We start from the raw sequence: 18,435 nt of genomic DNA, 5'->3' as shown, positions 1-18,435 counted from the left end.
TCATCTCAAAATTTTAAATCATAATTTTGGAATAAGGGGTAATAGCATTTTCATCTTGCAAACTGGGCCCTGCAAATTTCACAGTGGGTTCTGGTTATATAAAATTTCAACACAGATAAAATCTCCCTAAATTTCTGGGACTCCAATCTCATGTCTCGTATCCTCAAAAGATAGAAAATCAAAGTCAGGGGCAGTTTCAGTAATTCCTCCCTCTCTCCTGCCAGTGGGACAAGCTCTCCTCATTCTCTCCACTCTCCGTGCATAAGCTCCCTTTGATCTGTAACTTCAGAGAAGTCTTTTATTCTGATCAGTCTCAAACAGACATCTCCTCCCCAGACTCGGGTCGGGGCTGTGCTGTCCAATATGGCAGCCACGGGCCATACGTGGCTACTGAGCACGTGAAAGCTGCCTAGCTCGAACTGAGATGTGCTGTACATGTAAAATACACATAGGATATGAAAAAAGAAAGCAAAATATTATATTTTTATTGATTCCCTGTTGAAACCATAATATTTTGGATATATTAGGTTAAATAAAATATTGTAAAAATTGATGTCATTTGTTTCTTTTTACTTTTTTTAATGTGGCTACTAGAACACTTAAAATTATATATGTGGCTTCTGTTGGCTGCTCAAATTATATTTCTATTGGCCTAGACCTTTTTATTTTTCAATCATGCTTCCAACTAGGTGTTCCACTTGCATTTCCATCTCAGAAAGTCTCAAACCAATTTCATTAACTTCTCTTCCAAACATGCTTTTTCTGTATCTTTTCTCAAGATAGAAACCTAGTAGTCAAAGCATGCCCACGCTCCCACCCCCAGCTGTCTTCTGATTTAATCTCCATAATCTCTCAATTCCAGCCCTTTCTCTCCAGACCTACTGTCCCGTCCTAGCTGAGGCATCCACCCTTTCTTCCTGGATTGCTGCACTATCCTCCTATGTGAAATCCTTGAATTTAGTCTCACCTTGCCTCAGGGGTATCTTTCTCCAGAATGGCAATCTTATGTCCTCACTCTCCAGATTGAAATCTCTCAGTGCCTTCCCACCTAAGGTAGTGTGACACAATCGCACCACAATCTGGTCTCCCTGCCCAGTTGTACTCTCTCTATCTCTCCGTACCGGGTGCCCTGCATTCCAGGCATACCAATGGCTTTCTGTGCTCAGAACATGTCCCTCTGTGCCTGTGTGCTCAAGCCGTGATGTTCCCGGGTCACGGAGGGCTGAGCGCCTTCCAAGGTGAATGCCCACAGGCCAGTCGTGGTGGCTAACACCTGTAATCCTAGTTTTCTGGGAGTTCGAGACCAAGATGAATGCCCACATATTCGTTAGGCCCCACCTCACACACCTCCGCAGTGATGCCTCCAAAGATCTTCCCTAAGCCATATAGTTTATTCCCAGATTTCCCTTATTTTGTGCATTTGTGTGTTCCATACACCTCTATCAACGCAACATAGGACTGAATCAGAATGGCTAATTTTTAAGACTGCTTTGCAGTCACTGTTGTGGACGCATCCCAGACACTTGGAAGGGAGACCGATAGAGCAGGTCTTGACTGCATAAACGCCTCACTCTGTTCTCCCTGACCCACCACCTTGGTTCATGTCTAAGTTTTTCTCTTGCCTAGTTATTGAAATTGACTTTTCATAATCATTTTTTGTACATTTCATTTAACTTGATATGCTCTTACCAAGTTTTATATTTTTAAAAATATACATGTATAATATGACCCTTACTTTTCTCACTTAAAGAAACTCCAGTGTTTCTCTCTTTCTTTTTTTTTTTCTAAAGAATTAACCCAAACTACTTAGGACGATGCTGCTCCTGATGCTGGTGATAAAAACAGGTGTGGTGACCTTTCATTCTGTGTCCCTGATGTGCCCGGTGCTATGGAGGTCATTTTACAACAATCTCACTTAGTCCTAATGATAATAATCCTCAGGCATGAGTGTTGTTATCTCTTCCCTATAGATAGGGAAATAGAGTTCTAGAGAAGCTGAGGAACCTGTTGCTACATGCTAAGTTAGCAATGGCAGAGCTGGGAATGACGCCGAGTTTGTGTGACCGCAAAGCCCGTCTGTGCCCCCACACCACACCAGGCCCAGTTCTCACTATTTTTCCTACACTCCAGACCCACCAAGCAGCCTGCGCTGCTCTTTCATGCCCTGTCCACGTGCACCCAGTGTTCTCTCCATCCGAAACCTCCGCCTGCGCCTTGCGTACATCCAACTTCGTCTAGGTGGGAGCAGTGACAACCTATTCCTGTCGTCCCTCTGAGTACTTGCTCACCTCTGCCTTGGCACTTGTGATGTTGTGTGATTACTACCTGCCCTCTCCCATCCTGAAGGCTGAACAGTCCCCAAGAGCAGTGACTCTGAGTAGCAACCACCGAACTCACACAGCCTGGGGAATCAGAGGTACACAGTACAGGTCTTTGCAATGAACTCATTTACATGATAAGAATGATAACACTTGCCAACATTTTCTCAGCATCTTCTACATGCCAGGCCCTTCCCTATACAATTAAAATGCATAATTCATTTAATCCCCACAAAACTCTTTGAGATAACCTGTCATTTTAATCCTTACTTATTTTTTCCAGAAAAATTAAACTTGCAATAATAATACTTATAACTTACATAGAAAAAAATAATTTGCTCAATATCAAACTCCTTAAAATAACTAAAATTTGCTTACTATGCTGGGTCTTGTTGATTTGCATTATTTTTCTCCCAACAACTACATTTAGGCCAGTCAAATCCTTTATCTCTTTTTAAAACAAAGAAATAAAGATTTATTACTCGCTTTTAAAATTCATGTGTGACAAATGGAAAAAAACCTGGTGGATGCAGTTTAAACATCCAACCTAAGTGTACTTAGCAATTATATTTAATAGCTTTAAAAAAAACCCTCATTTTTAAAAATGTGGACATTTTTCTGCAGAGTGACTAAAAAGATATCAGCATAGGCTTTTATTGATTAAACATGTTCTTATCAGACAAATGCTTTCATAACGGTAGTTTATATGCTCAAGCTGTAAGCAGCCACCAGTCCTTATCTTGGTTCAGGCTACATCTGAGGTCCTGATTTGCCCCAGAATTTGCCCTACTTCTTTCCGATAGCTAGAAAAGTATTTCCAGCTGCCTACCAGGTGCGTTCAGCTAGATGTTTCCAACACATACGTCAAGTCCTACATATCTGAACATTTTCTCCCCTAGATCAAAAACAAAGTGAAAGAGGTCTTCTCTGTTTCCACTTTGGTTAACGGCATCGCCACCTGCCCAGTTACCTGATCCCCTGTGACGCCTGAGTTTTATAACATCCCAAAGCAATCAATTGTTGGATGAGCGGTAGAGCCCCTTCGGAGCCTTAGATTTCACACCACTGTAGAGGTGACCAGGATCTCCCCGACGGGTGGCAGTGGCAGCTTCCCTTCACACCACATGCATTCATGGTTTCTCAAGACTCTAGAGGACCCAGAGACAAGTAACTGGAGCACAGAAATTAGAAGGAGAGACTTACTACAGACTTCCACGAACAACCAACAACAGTAGCACCTGGCATGGATGGGACCCTTCTTTATGTCCGACACAGTGCTATGGGGTATACACAGCACACACATCCTTCCAGATGAGCAAACTGCAGCACGGGCGCTTTGTCCTCAGCTTCCTTCACCGCAGTCAACTTTCAGAACCAGAACTCCCACCCCACGATGTGTGGGGCCTAAGTTCATGCTGCCAACCACTAGCTCCCAGCCTGTACCGCCTCCCTTCCAGTGAAAAAGACTAGATCTGAGAAATCTCGCCTACGTCAGACATTCAAAGTCACAGCAATTTATATAGATAATTTTTAAGTGTGTTTTTTGACATTTAGAGCCAGCACATGGAGGAGGAGAGTGTGAGACAGCACCGTTCCCGATGGGTGCTCCCTCCTGACTCTGCCTCTGCAAGCTGTCACCTCGCCTTTCGTGCCCCCTGCTGATTCATGGCTACGGACAGGACAAGCCCTCTAAGGCTCGCACCCCTGCTCCCCCTCCCTTACCCTACACCTCAGTGGGAACTTCCCGGACCTCCCTCTGGCGCATTTGCTCGATGGGCTCCAGGCTGTGGAGGCCCTGGCAGCCCAACTCTCTGAGGCTGGGCTGTCCCTGGGCCCTGGGTCTTCCCTCTTTGCTGCCCTCTGGGGTCTTGCTCCCGGAGTAGCCCCACTTCCTCTCGAATCTTCCTTCTCTTCTGCCAGTGCTTTCCCCATGGCTATGAACGGCCTTAGCTCTTATCCATCACAAACCAGTTTCTTCGTTTCTCTCCCTCTCTCTTCTCTACTCTCTCTTCTCTTTCTCTCTGTTCTCTTTCTACTCTCTCAGCTGGGCACTCTCTATCCCTTCATTTCCTAGTCGTGTCTGTTGCTTCCACACCCTTAAAAACATACTCCTCCCCTCAGCTTTATAGAGGCATAACTGACAAATAAAATTGTACATATTTAAGGTGTACAATGTGATGCTTTGATTCATGTATACACTGTGACATAATTGCCATAATCAAGTTACTTTACACATCCGTCACCTCACAGTGACTTTTTTTTTTTTTTTGTGGTAAGAACATCTAAGATCTACTCTCTCAGCAAATTTCAAGCATACAAGACAGTATCATTCACTATGGCCACTGTGCTGTACCGCAAATCCCTAGGGCTTATTCACCTTGTAAATGACAGTTTGTACCCTTTGACCTGCATCTCCCCACTTCCCCCACCACCCCCAAGCTCCTGACAACCACCATTCATTCTGCTCTCTGTTTCTATGAGTTGGACATTTAAATTCTACATACAAGCGAGATCACACGGTATTTGTCTTTCTCTATCTGACTTGTTTCACTTAGCATGATAACCTTCATAACATGTTGTTGCAAATGGCAGGATTTTCTTCTTTTTTAAGGCTGAATAATATTCCATTGTGTGTATATAAATAAAGGATATGAAAACTGAAATAGCATTTTTAATATGCAAGTATAGCTTCGGCATCTACACTTGAGTCTGTTTTCTCCTTAAGTTGTACTCAGAGCTTAGGATCTTTCTCATTCTCTACTTACCCTTATCAAGGCTTTCTTTTCAATGCCAAATAAAATTAGGAAGGTCAGGACCAGCTGACTTATAGTAATATGCTAACAATTGACACAACACTCTATAAAAGTGCGGAAAAGGAAGAGTTAGAGAACTTGCCGTTTTATGGTTAAGATATTCTGGTCCACTTGGCAGTTATGAACTGATGGCACAGATATGTTTGTTGGGCCAATAGAGTTTGATGGTAGTCTTAAAATCATTTGTCACCTGGCATTATCCTTGCCAGAAGAAATTCTTTCTGATTTCATTTCCCAAGAGAATATACTGACCAATTATTAATAATAATCTCGCCTTTTGGAAAGTAACATTTCTCAATGTCCATCGACAAGGGGCCCTTCTGTTTTCCTGGCCAGACAGAATTCTCTTTCACTTTCTGAGATGCATGTACTAGAGTGCATGCAGATTTCTTGGAAGTACTTTACTTTTGGTTGGAAATTGAAACATTTAAATTTCAAATCAACACTTCTCCTAATTCCTGTTGAACTCAAAAGCTCTTTTGGCTGAGTGACCCCATGGATAGCAAATATTCAAGGGCTGGAGTCCTTCTGGATCCTAGTCATTAAGCTCCTATTCTCTCCTCCTCAAAGGCCTTATCTGTACCATGGAAGTCCAGCACCTCTTCTCACAGGCTGGGTAGAAGCAGAATGCAATAAATTGACTGAGGAGTCTGAGAACGAGGCAGATCATGAATGGAACATTCCCAGGAAACATAATTTTATAATCATAGTCTTTCAGTTCTTGTCAGTTGCAAAATTAATATCAGAGCCAAAGAAAGCGAACCAGACTTTTGAGGGTATGTTTTCCCAATTCATTCTAAAGGAAGCAAAAGTTTAGGGTTCAAAATAAGTATGATGTAATATTAGACCACATAATAATATACAGGTCAAGTTAAATTATTTTGCCATATAACTGTCATTATGAGGTGCTGAAAGCACATTTGGGACTTTGGGTCAATAGGAATGTGATTTTCAAACTGAACTAGATTATTTATGGCTTTGCCATTTGCTTTTAAAAGATGAGGGTGACGGTAACTCCTCTCTCCTGTCAGTAAATGTAAAAATTAATTTAAAATATAGTCAAAATACTTGGTACACTTGAGAAGGAAGATTTTTAATTCAAGGGAAAAAGTTATATTAATTATTATATAAATCAGTTATGTTAGTTTTATAAAATTAAATCTATGGTAGAAAGGAAGTCAGTGAGTGATAGATTTCAGACAACATATCATATAAAAAGTTATGTTTCTAAGTAAAGTCAATGTGAAGGAATTCAGTATATATTATCAGTCATCTGAGTTATTGACCTAATTAAGCCTTTTTTCCAAAACAGATGTATTTTTAACAAATAAATAATGGTTTTATGGTAAAGAAGATAACTGCATCTTCCTACATTTTTTATTGTTTTCTTAATTGTTAGATATAACTTACATGTAGTTAAGTTGCTCAGGAGATTAAATTCTGGGGGAAAAACCTCTAGTCATTTAAAGAAGCCAAGTCAATTTTGGTTATGTCATGATTTTCCTCTGTTGGGAAAGTCTTGATGACATTTAGCTTAGTGTTTTACAGAAAAAGAGTGTACTAACCCAAAAAAACAAGCAAACAACCCATGACAAAATAAATAAATAAACATTTAAGGATGTATAGGCCAAATTAGTTTTCTCATGATGAAAGTTACATGGAACAACATATAGTTCATATTACTTTGACTAGGTCTCTTCTTGGATATGAATTTTATTTGTTGACATTTGATAAAATAACCTATTTGGTCTAGTCATTCATCCATACTTCATCTACTCTTGGCCAAGCATACAGCTATATGATGGGGATAAAAACATGAGTAAAACACTATTGCTCTGTCATGGAGTTCACTTTCACATGGAACGTTAGGCACATGTAGTAAAACTTCACTAACATGATATAAAAATAAAATCATATGAAAGGTGGGATGAGTAAGAAGGAGCAACTAAATGTGATGTTTGTTAAATATCTCTTTGAGAAATAATTTAAGATTACAGGAAATATTTCTGAGAAACTCCAAACAAAATGGCCTTAAAACTCCCTATTTTTTGCTACTTGGCATTACATGCCTAGGTTTTGTGATTTCCTAGAGTCTTCATTAAAAGTCAATACACGTAAAGCTTCAAGATTAGTAGCCAGAACAGAGTACACTATATATAATTTCTTATTACTACTAACAATATCTTTTGGATTGAACAAATTGAATAAATTTTGAATAATATTTCCTGTAGTTTATTGAATGCTGGTTATTCAGGTTTTTTGTTTTCTTGAGTTAATCAGTAGCAGATATTGTGATTGACTGTCTAAGGTCTTGCAGCTCTTATGGTCTTTTAAGTTGAAAAGACCTCCTCAGAGATTGACACCTTTTACTATCTTGAACTTTCTGTTTAACTATATTCTAAAGCCTTAAAATAAAGATTTTAAATTTTAAAATTCTAGGTTGAAACTTTTCTTTCATATGCTTATTTTAAAAAGGAAAATTTTAAACTCTTTAGTGTTAATTATATTTCTTGATGAATATAACTGTACCCAGAGGCTTTAACAAAGTTAAGAGCAGAAATCAGTTTTTTCTTGTTGTCTGAATTATTCACTACATGATGTGTTACATTTGAGCTTTATCTGCACTACTGGTAATATCCCTGTGTTATATAATTGTTAAAATATAGTGCTTCTCACCAAGAAGGCTATATTTTATTTTTTTAAATAATAGTATTTTCCAAAATTTTCATTTTTTCTTCTGTTTTATGATTTCAAACAATATCAGAAAAAATTCTAAGTTGTCATTTTATCTCTAAATTCAAACAGCACTTTCTAATTAATTATGTGTCAGCGTTAGCACAACATCGAGGGAAGATCAGATTACTGTGAGACATTCATTCATTCAACAAATACTGGCTTCATATTCAATATATTGACCTGTTTGTGGGAGTGTCTACATGTTCCAGTTGCTATACTAAAGCAAGCTGCATTTTCTCTGTAACCTTTTGTTCTGCATAACCTGTACCTTCTTTTTCCATCCTTTTTGCCTTTGGCCACTTTCTTGACCTCCCTTTACCAAAACTGGTTTAAACTGGTGCTCTAGGTGTATCACATAACACATATCTATCTACTCAGGCTGTAGCAGAACAACTAAGGGGTTATAGAATTCCATCCTAACTACTAGTAATGCTATGCTATATAAATTTCCAAGTCTAAGAAGCAAGATACTAAGAAGCAAGTTCTTTTAAAAGTTGCTTATCCCCACAGGACCAAATACATGGTATTTACTAGAGTGCAAGAATGTATCTGAAAGATTAAGTGTACTTGTTTCAGAAAGTCCTCAAACTGCTCACCAGATGACATAGCACAAGAACAGCTGAGGTTATTGTTATCTAATCTCACTTCCCTTGTTAACTTTAGCACAGAGAACTGAAATGATTAGGTGTGAAGGAATCTTGATTGTCTACCAAAAAAGCTCACTTTAAAGCAACCAAGTGTTGCTTTCTTAAACTTTTGTTTTTCATTATAATAGTGTAAAAGTATAGGACCGTATAAAGTATTAAGATCTGGATTGAAAACACCCAGTGAGACAGAAGGAGCTCTTGGCAATAGGTGGAGGATGATTCCTCAGTCAAAGCTAGAGGCATGTTTCTGCCAACAGGGCTGCTGTCTTTGCAGTGGTCGCCTCTTTAGAGGACTACATGCCTCTGAGAAGCTGCCTATCTTCACCTAGAAATAGGTACAGGAATTTCTTTTTAGAGAAGGACAGAATGAACTTTTATACTAATAAATTTTCTCCACCATGGCCAAAATTTCATTTGTATATTTTTTTCTGAACATTTAAAAAATTTACCACTCTTCATATCATTCCCTGCTTGTGTCCTTTGAGGATTTTTACAAGTGTCACAACTCTTAGTTAGAAGCCTATTTTTGCTATAGTTTTTTGGATTCCTTATGGCTCATCCTTACAACTGTATTAGTAGCTCAAGGATGCCAAATTGAGTTTAGCATCAGAAGATTTTGAATCTGAGAGATTTATGTTGCCTCTGTCCTCAAATTCAGCCATTCCAGAAAAAATTTACTAAGAAAAGGAATAGGAAAAAGAAGAATTATTTCTAACAATTGATTGGATGAACTCTCCTATTCAAAGCAGAGGATCATTGTAAGAAAGTATTTTTAATTTATAATTTATTCCAACCATTGAGAAAACATCTCAAAGGAAAGATAGAAGAACTGAATGTCTAGGTAGAATAAAAAAATCAAAAATTTAGAAAGCAGGCAACAATATAAATGAACAGAAAAAAAATAAAATATTACTGAAATTTTCAAATAATGTTTATTAAAAATAAATTTTCCTAAGTTATAACATGGATGTAAAAAAAGAAATTAGGAAATATAATGAAAATATTACTAGGGTTTTTCCTTTTCCTTTTCTCTTTTCTTTTCTTTTTTTAGGTAAGAAAGTTTTCCTTGAAAGTAAGACTCTTGGTTAGATTCAGGAAAAGTGAAAGCTTTCTGAGATTTGCTCAAATAATGCTCCTCAAAGGTGCAGAACTAATGCTGGACCTATGTACACCTGACTCCTATAGGGATGAGGAAACCAATGACCTTTGGCTAAAATTCCCAATTGATAAACTAGTATATTTCTGTGTTGAAGACTAGAGTATGGTAAAGTGTGGTACAGTTCTATTTGGATATACCACACTGCTAAATCCCAAAATAAAAACCTGTCTTTGCTGGTTCACTGTCATTTATTCAACTAATATCATCTTAATTGAACTTAAGCTGGAATGAAAGTTCTTATTTGCCAATATTTAGAATTCAGTAGTTACAGAAGTGCTTCCCTACAACTAGATGCATATGTCTTAACTTTTTCAGAAATAATATAAATAAAGATATTTTTAAAATCTCAGTATAATTTTTGGTAGTGATAGTTTAGGATTTAATAGGCATATCCATAATTAAATTATTAGTTAGAGTAACTTTTAGAAATTTATCTAATACACTCATGTATTACAACTCTTCATTACAAAATGTAAGTGCAATTCATCTCATTGCACTATCAATATAGTAATACATTAATTAGATCTTCAAAATATTATAAATTACTTAAAATATAAAATATTAAAAATAGTACAACATGTTATGGAATCATGTTTTCTGAAATCTAATTACTATATACAATTTAAAATAATTGATTAAATGATTAGTCTTTAAGATGGATAAAACCAATTCCAACTTTAGCTATTACATAATTATAGCATGCTGTACATTAAAATCAGCTGGAAAATGGCCAAAATAAAGCTTTAAAGGACAGCATGATGATCAAGAATTGCTATTATTCTACTTTTATTTGAAAACTCAATGCTATTAATATATGAAAATGAAAATGTCTAGAAATAAGAATTTAAGTAATTTCCTAAATATTTTGTAAATGCCAAACATCTGGAAATTTTAAGCCTCCTAATGATCTGTTCTTTGTGCATAAAAATTCATACAATATTAATTAGAACTTTTGCTTCTAACATGAATAATTTAGAGACAAGGGATTACATATTTATTACTTCTTAATAAAATTACTGACACATTCTGATTTTTGATTATAGCATTGTGGCAATTTTTCCATAAAAAAGCTGTTGAGTGAGATTAGGTTTATCTAAAAAAAATCATGTCATCTAATATAGAACCAGAGGTGGGAAGTCTCTACAACTAAAACTATGTCTGTATCAGGAGTGATACTAAGAATATTCTCTCCCTCACCCAAGAACTCAAGTTGTAGGGAAATGTAATATAACTAGGGATATCAGTAACCTTTCAGGTTTATTTAGGAAAATTAAAAGAAATTCTGCTATCGTAGACTTTATTTCAATTATTTCCTTTCTTTCCAGTTCACCTTTATTTTCTTCTAGTTGTACTATGAAAAACAATTTCATAAGTATTTTATATTAATCAGCTGCTAATCATCATCAATTCAACATTGGTTTTAAATAGCCTGATTTTATAGCAAATTTCAAATTGGATTATTTTCTACACTTATTTTTCCCTGTAAATTTTTAGAATACACCTATAGATAGTAAAATAGTATTATCTGTATACCAAAACTTTCAAGTTATTTTATTTAAAACATATATGTGTAAAATTTTCCCTCAGAAATCCTGATCTATTATAAGACATTTATAGCATTTATGAACTTGTGATCCTAAAGTCATATTTTCATATCAAAGAAGTTAAAGCCTCATTGTTTTTTAAATGTTTTGAGTTTCTCTGATAAAAGACAGTAATAGGGCTTCTATTTTGAGGGTAAGTCTACATTTACAGTAACTAACAAGAAAATAGTGAAGTCTGGGGTTACCAGTACGATGTCTGAATGCCAAGTTCTGCACACTGGACAAAGTTCTTTAGAATAAGAAGTCAGCAAAACTCTGGAAGGCTATGAGCAGAAACAAATGCAATATGGTGCGGTAGACAGAACCATAGACATAAGATTCAGATGTAGCCAAAGGAGGTGGAGAGGAACAGTCCAGAGAGACATCCTAACTGGATTTTGAAGGACGCATGAAAGCAGCTACTGCCATAGGGGGGATTTAAAGGAAAAGTCTGTTCAGAGGGCACTGCATTTTCAAAAATTTGACATAGTGTGCTTTGGAAATTACAAAAATTTGATATCATCAGCAGGAGAGTGGGAAAGTGGCATAAAATAAGGATCCCCAAATAGACAAAAGCCAAGGTGCAAAGTCTTGATAGGTGGGGATGATCTCTCTGAATCTGGTTCTTGAAATTGTTGATTTAATAACCAAGCAGGGGAGCTATGCAGAATTGGACTAAGAATGCTCATCTTTCACAGCATATCACCTTAAAAGGTTACTAGTGCAGGGAAAAAATAGCATAAGTATAAAGTATGAGTCATTTTTCTCATGGGCTAAATAAGGCTTTTGTCACATATGGCACTACCATAATGGCAACAAGGCACAGCAATCAGGTGTGCCTTAGGTATTGCTACAACTGTTCTCAAATCCCCCCGCCCCCCAAAATACAAAATCACTTTCTTTGATGCAGGTTTCTGAATTGTGTTAATTCTAAGAATTCCTGTGGTGGTGCAATGGTCTGAAGCGAGTTAAACTGGAGAGAGACTTTCCCTTACCTTTCAATTTGCTCAAATAGAGTCACTTATCTGGCTGGTATTTTTCACTCATAGAATTTGACTGAAAACTAAGTCTGTTCATTTAGTTTTTCTTTGAAAGTTAAACATAAATGAAGTACAAGGCCACCACCTCACCATTTTGTCTCAAACAACCATCCTCATACAGGCATATTCCTATTTGTTCTTGGCATTAAATGTGCAGACATGGTTCTCTCCACTGCGATTGCTTAGTCTGTGTCTTTATATCTCGAATATTGGTGACATTTAGAAGAAAAGTTTTGAAAAATTATCCCTATAAGCTTTATAATTCCCTTACCAGAGGGCATATTAGCATTGCTATATCTGTGAAACAGGTGATTCATGCTCATATGTATCAATGAAAATTATACTTAAAATTCTGAAGAGATTCCCTGTTATCCATATTTTGGGAGAATAAGGTAGCAGATAAAAATATATTTCTTAGAACCAGATCTCAGTTGCAATTTATTTTAGATTTCATGGTAGATTCCACCTTTAGCCGGTAGAGGTTTTATTCAAAGTTTTCAACCAAATATTTTTCATCAAATATTTTCAATAGCATTATAAATGATCTGACATTTCTGGTAAATGAAAAAAAGAATGGACTTAGGTAAAGCTGAAATGCTGCTGAAACAGAATTTAATCATTACTTGGTCATTTCCTTACCAGGGGTTTTGATTTGACTGACCAGTTTCAATCCACAGTAACAGCTTTGTTCCTAAGAGACTATAAATCAAAGAAATACTCACTACAGGGCAATTCCTACTGCAATTCAAAGTCTGTGCTATTATTATGAAGCAACTGACAGCAAATATTCGTGCACATTTATTTGTATGAGGTGTGTGGTGTTTTTGGCCTCACTCGCCATCTCTGAAACCTATCTGTGAGAAAAATCGTGTAATAAAAGAAGTTTTACCGCCACATACTATAGCTGTGCTTGAACTCAATGCGGAGACTTCACTTCCTTTCTTTCCTTGGCTTCTGAGCCGGGGGAGCACAATGGGGGTGTTGTGCTCTGGGCTAGCATGGCATGCATGATACTTGGGAAGGAGGTGTGAACAGCTTCTAATACCTACACTGTTTGCTTTACAACTACCCAGAATTAAATCAAACAGCACACCAAGACACTCAGTCCAGAATAAGCAAGTACAAAATCCACTGGCTACTATGACCTACATAGGGAATGGAATTTCTTAATTTAAATATATACATAGGTGTGTTAAGAGTTAAATAAACCATTTACAAGGCTTAAAAAGAAATGCTTCACAATTTACATGCTGCTAGTTTTCCACACAGTTCTCTTAATATATGTCAAAGTACAGGTCATAAAAGAATCCATTGTTTGGAAGAGAGAAAGGCTGTTGGCTATGCAGACTGGTCAGAAAGGCAAGCCGTCATAGTGTGTTAGAACAGCAAATATTTATCTGAAACTCCAAGGCATACCAATAATGCTTTTTATCACACAATTTCTGGAACCTAAATTCACCGAAACAAGTTTATGTCTCTGACAATATTTTGTAGAAATGTCTGTGTGTGTGTCTGTGTGTGTGTCTGTCTGTCTTTGGCAAATGCAGATCACACAATCAACGTAAATCTTTCAGGTTAAGTTTTGCTCCTGTTATTTTTTTTATGCTGTGCTTTCAAAAAGGCCAGAAAAGCTTACCTCTGCCAGTCTAGTGGGATGCCCAGGAAGCCCCTTCTCCGCCTCGGCCTCCGCGTGCAGGCAGATGCCCCGTGAGCCAACAATCTGCTAACAGGAAGCAGGTAAGCCCGAGCGCGTCCCCTGCGTTCCAGCCCAGCGCCCGGCTGAGCACACACCTGCTTTTCCAGACCTGCCTCTCATACGCCCCAGCCACGCACAGGACCACTGTTAGCTGCGGGCAGCACCCTCCTTTCGGATCCCTAGTTTTCAGGGTGAGCAGCTAGGGAGCTGCTGAGATAACATTGCAGGGAAGGCTTGCCTTCCCCAGACAAAAACCTTTGCTGCTGCCTGATAGCAGATATGCAGCACTCTGCATTCCACCTTCTGCAATCAGCTAATTGCAACAGCAGTCAACAGCTTGTCCAAACGGCAGCTTGCAGGCATGCGTGGCTGCAGTCACTGTATACCAACATGCCCCTTGCTCCTCTCTTCTCTGAATAGATGTTTAAAAAACGCTTCTCCCGGGATAAAGCTCAGCAGAATATGCCACACTGTTTTCCATAAGTAAAATGGCTGGTCCTCTCAGCGCTGCCGCAGACAGCTCATTGGGTTCCACTGGCTTTTCGTAGCCATAGCAACAACCAACAGACAGACTCAGGCAGCAGGCATGGCTGGTCATGTGCAGTGCACCAACACAGCTTGCTAATTTCTTTTCATCGAACTCATCATTTTTTGAGGAGGGTAGCTTCCGCTATCTTTCGAGGCATTTCACCAACGGTACAAGTGCTCTGACGTCCCGACTTTCCTGAAGAACTTTTTGTTATAGGAGCCAGTGCTGTGTATGAAATCGAGGAAGGGAATTCAGCCCTATTAGCGTCTATCCAGGTTAATAATATGCAAATCACTTGAGAGACACTAATTGGAAGCATTGTTAAAACAGGTTCTATCTTCAAGTCATAGACTAAGTGCAAAGGAGATTGGCAGATGGGGGCACTTATGCATTATTGTTTTAAAATGATAATCTTGTAGCTGCTTAACTGAAACAAAATCCTGTGAATTGTTATATGTGGTCAAAATAATAACTAAACCAGGGAGGATATTCTAACAGGATCTTTAAATATCCATTTATTTATGGTTCCTTTTATCTTCCTATTTTAATATGCTTTTTATACAATTTAGAATAAAGTTTCTAAAAAAATCCCTATTGTTTCTACTGCAGAAAATGATTCTTTAACTCAATTTTAATTTATTTGTAATTTAAAAATATTTAAAAAATCCAAACCTAATTAAAAACCCTTTGATTTTAAACATTACCTTCAAGGCAGGAATAGTTTTACTTCCTCAGTAAGATGGATAACATTCCTCCCTTCCTTAAAATTTCTCCTCCTCTGGGAATCTTCCATGAGTAATGCCATTAACAATTTAAACCTTCTGCAACGCCTCCAGTCCTTTCTTCCCTTTCAATACTGTGTCACTAGTCATATTATATTTGATATATTTTCAAGGCACTGCCCTATTTATTTTTGTTTCTAGCAATCTGTTTGAAATAGTTGTGTTAACCTTTGGACTTGTTTCATTTGCTAGTCGTCACTGATTTAGTATTTTGTAAATATTGTATTTCCCTGCCCATGTGAACATGGCTACCTAAAAGGTTCTCAATCAGACCTCACCCCCAGTACCTTTTACCTGCATCCTAATCTGTCTTCTCCCTTATCTTTGACACCTTGCCCAGATCGACCACCTCCACTCATGACACCCCCAGGTGCAGTTTGCAGCGGTGGCCTCTTCTGTGCCTCCACCCTAGAGGGGATCTCCCTTTACTCTTACAGGACCTGTCACGCCCTGTTGGCTTATTAGCAGCTTTCCTTTCACGTCCAACTCCCAGACTGCTCTGTCAACTCCCTAAAAGCCAACCTGGTCCGAGTCTTATCTGTCTTCAATGCTCGGAATTTTCTAATTTCTCAATAAATTTTGAATGAGGACCCACAACCCTGTATGCACAGGTACTGAATGATTGGATAGTGTGAAGTCTGTGTTTTAATTCACCTTTTCAATATCACACATTTGTTGACCTATCACTTTAGAAGAACTTAATGTTCTTGATTAAATGTTGGCACATTACAAAAAGATATCAAGAAAACTCTTAAGTTCACTTGATATTTTAGGGTGGGTTTTCTTTTCATGGTATGTATGAAAATGTCTTTATACCCTCACACTTGGTTGATTGTTCGGCTTGGTGTAAGAATCTTTGACATCGTTTTCCTTTGGAAATTTGAAGGTCTTCTTCCTTTACCTTGTATCTCCTTCTCCACTGCCCCCAACTCCCCCTCCTCCAAAGAAGAAAACCAGAAACCACCCCAAGCTGCACAGGACTAGAACTGGGAAGCTGGCAGGACCCGAGATGAATCCCTTTCCTCTCTTCACTCCGTGGTGTCCCTCATGGCATCTCTGGCGATCACCCCACATCACCCCATGCAGCGAGTGCTCTGTTCCTCCAGTGCTTGTGGGCCTCTTCCCCTGCCCAGCCCCTTCCTCTCGGAACTCCATCTGCCTGGCCCCTCGGTGCTGTGCTGGACTTCTGGCTCTGCTCTACCCAAGTCTCTAACGTTTATCCTCCTTCTGAACATGTTCATTTTAAAATGGGCTAAATACAGATTCCTAAGAGGTAAGTATGACTTTCCCAGCTCATCTTTCTGAGTCATAAGAGACCTGCTACATTGCCAGCAGCTTCATACTTGGATTGTCCTGTGCCTTGGTCTAATCAACTATGACAGGAATGCTTGGCATTATCTAGTTTTAGAATTTTTCCAATAAAATAGGTGCAGAGTAATAGCTCATGATTGTTTTACTTGTGTTTCTCTAATTACTGACTAATTGAACATCTCTTCATTTTTCAGGGTGTTTTGGGTTACTTCTTCTGTACATTTCTGTTCATAGCTTTTGCCTGTTTTCTCTATTGAAGTTGTTGTCTTAGTGTGGATTTTCTTTTCTTTTCTTTTTTTTGGGGGGGGACAGGGTCTCACTCTGTGTGTCATGCTAGAGTGCAGAGGCATCATCATAGCTCACTGCAACCTCAAACTCCTGGGCTCAAGTGATCCTCCTGTCTCAGCTTCCCAAGTAGCTGGGACTATAGGCATGCACTTCCACATCCAGCTAATTTTTCTATTTTTAGTAGAGATGGGGGTCTTGCTCAGGCTGATCTCGAACTCCTGACCTCTAGTGATCCTTCTACTTCAGCCTCCCAAGGTGCTAGGATTACAGGCGTGAGCCACTGTGCCTGGCCCCTTAGTGTAGAATTTTAAGCAAAGTGGTCATAAACAGTATTTAAAACTTTTTTTTACATATCTAAACACTATAATTAAATCTGTTACATTATTAAAAGTTAATAAGATGTCCATTGACATATAAAAAGAGAACACTGTAATTCACACTGCTAATTGTTTTGTTTCCATTATGAAATAAAAATGCAGGATGTGGTTGAAAAATCTCCATTCAGAAATTGTTTTCAGTATGAAAGCATATACCAACCACACCTTAATATGATTTTCTCAAAAATATACAATATTTGTTTAGACAGATTTTCAAACAAATGTAATACTTTTAGAATATACATAGATCTGTCTATCTTCTATTTTAAGAGTTAAATTATACCACATACACACCACACATCAATCATCTATCATCTCTATTTTCTATTGAGGGCAAGTACAATGTGCAAAATTATAACACCTGTTGAACCTTAGGTGAAAAATATTTCCAGTTTAGTTTACTATTCTTTTCACTTTTCTGCAAGTTTAAACTTTTTCTTTCAAGATAAAAAGTTTTTAAAAAATTAAATAAAATGAGAATAAAAAATAGTATTTAGAACAGACCCAGAAGATTTAAGATGAGAATGATTTGATGGGGACATAACTGTTTACTAGAGTTGAAACTAAAGAAGTTGATAAGTTACGGAGCATCTGTGGTTGTTATTATTATTGTTGTTATTATTAAGAGACTACCTTGGTAGAGAGTACTAGAAACATTTTACACTTTCTTGAAAGAAGTTTGTTCTTTCCTTACATTTACTGCTTCCCTGTAGTCTGATCTTAAGCTACTTATCCTCTGGTCCCCGTGTTGCAATCCTTAGTCTGGTTCTTTCATTGCTGCAAAAGCTCCACAAGATCATCACTGCTCGAAGCAGCATGTTCTTCTCCAGTCCCATCTAATTCTATAGACTCCACAGCTGGGATCCACCAAAGGATCCAGTCCCTGGTACAACAAAGAAACTCTTTGTATGATTTAGAGAATGGAACTTAAGCATGGTTTGTTTATGGGGTAGTAACACAGACTTTTGTAAAGCTTACACTGAATTTTCTAATTACTAATAACAAATAAAACAGAATATCTCAAAGGTTGTTCCTAAACCTTACATATTTCATTATTTTCACAATGACATGAACAAGATGTTGCTAAATGAGACCACAATGGGAAGCATGACACTACCTTGGACAGGATTAGGAAGAGGATTGGAATATCTCAGGA

The 18,435-nt window shown here is 37.8% G+C and overlaps 1 protein-coding gene across 2 annotated transcripts in view; it reads right to left on the bottom strand.

Annotated features, from left to right (window-relative positions):
* Positions 1–14,519, bottom strand: part of SORBS2 (sorbin and SH3 domain containing 2) — a 194,106-nt gene extending 179,587 nt beyond the window's left edge. For both annotated transcript variants that reach the window (XM_045552364.1, XM_045552363.1), the window contains exon 1: positions 13,933–14,519. The gene's annotated coding sequence lies outside the window, so the exon portion shown is untranslated. The remainder of the gene's footprint in view (positions 1–13,932) is intronic.
* Positions 14,520–18,435: the final 3,916 nt, after the last annotated feature.

The sequence above is a fragment of the Lemur catta genome, chromosome 5 (genome assembly GCF_020740605.2).
Source record: "Lemur catta isolate mLemCat1 chromosome 5, mLemCat1.pri, whole genome shotgun sequence".
Classification (NCBI taxonomy): Eukaryota; Metazoa; Chordata; class Mammalia; order Primates; family Lemuridae; genus Lemur; species Lemur catta.
Note: the sequence above shows the minus strand (reverse complement) of the source record. Positions and strands in the feature narration are given on the sequence as shown.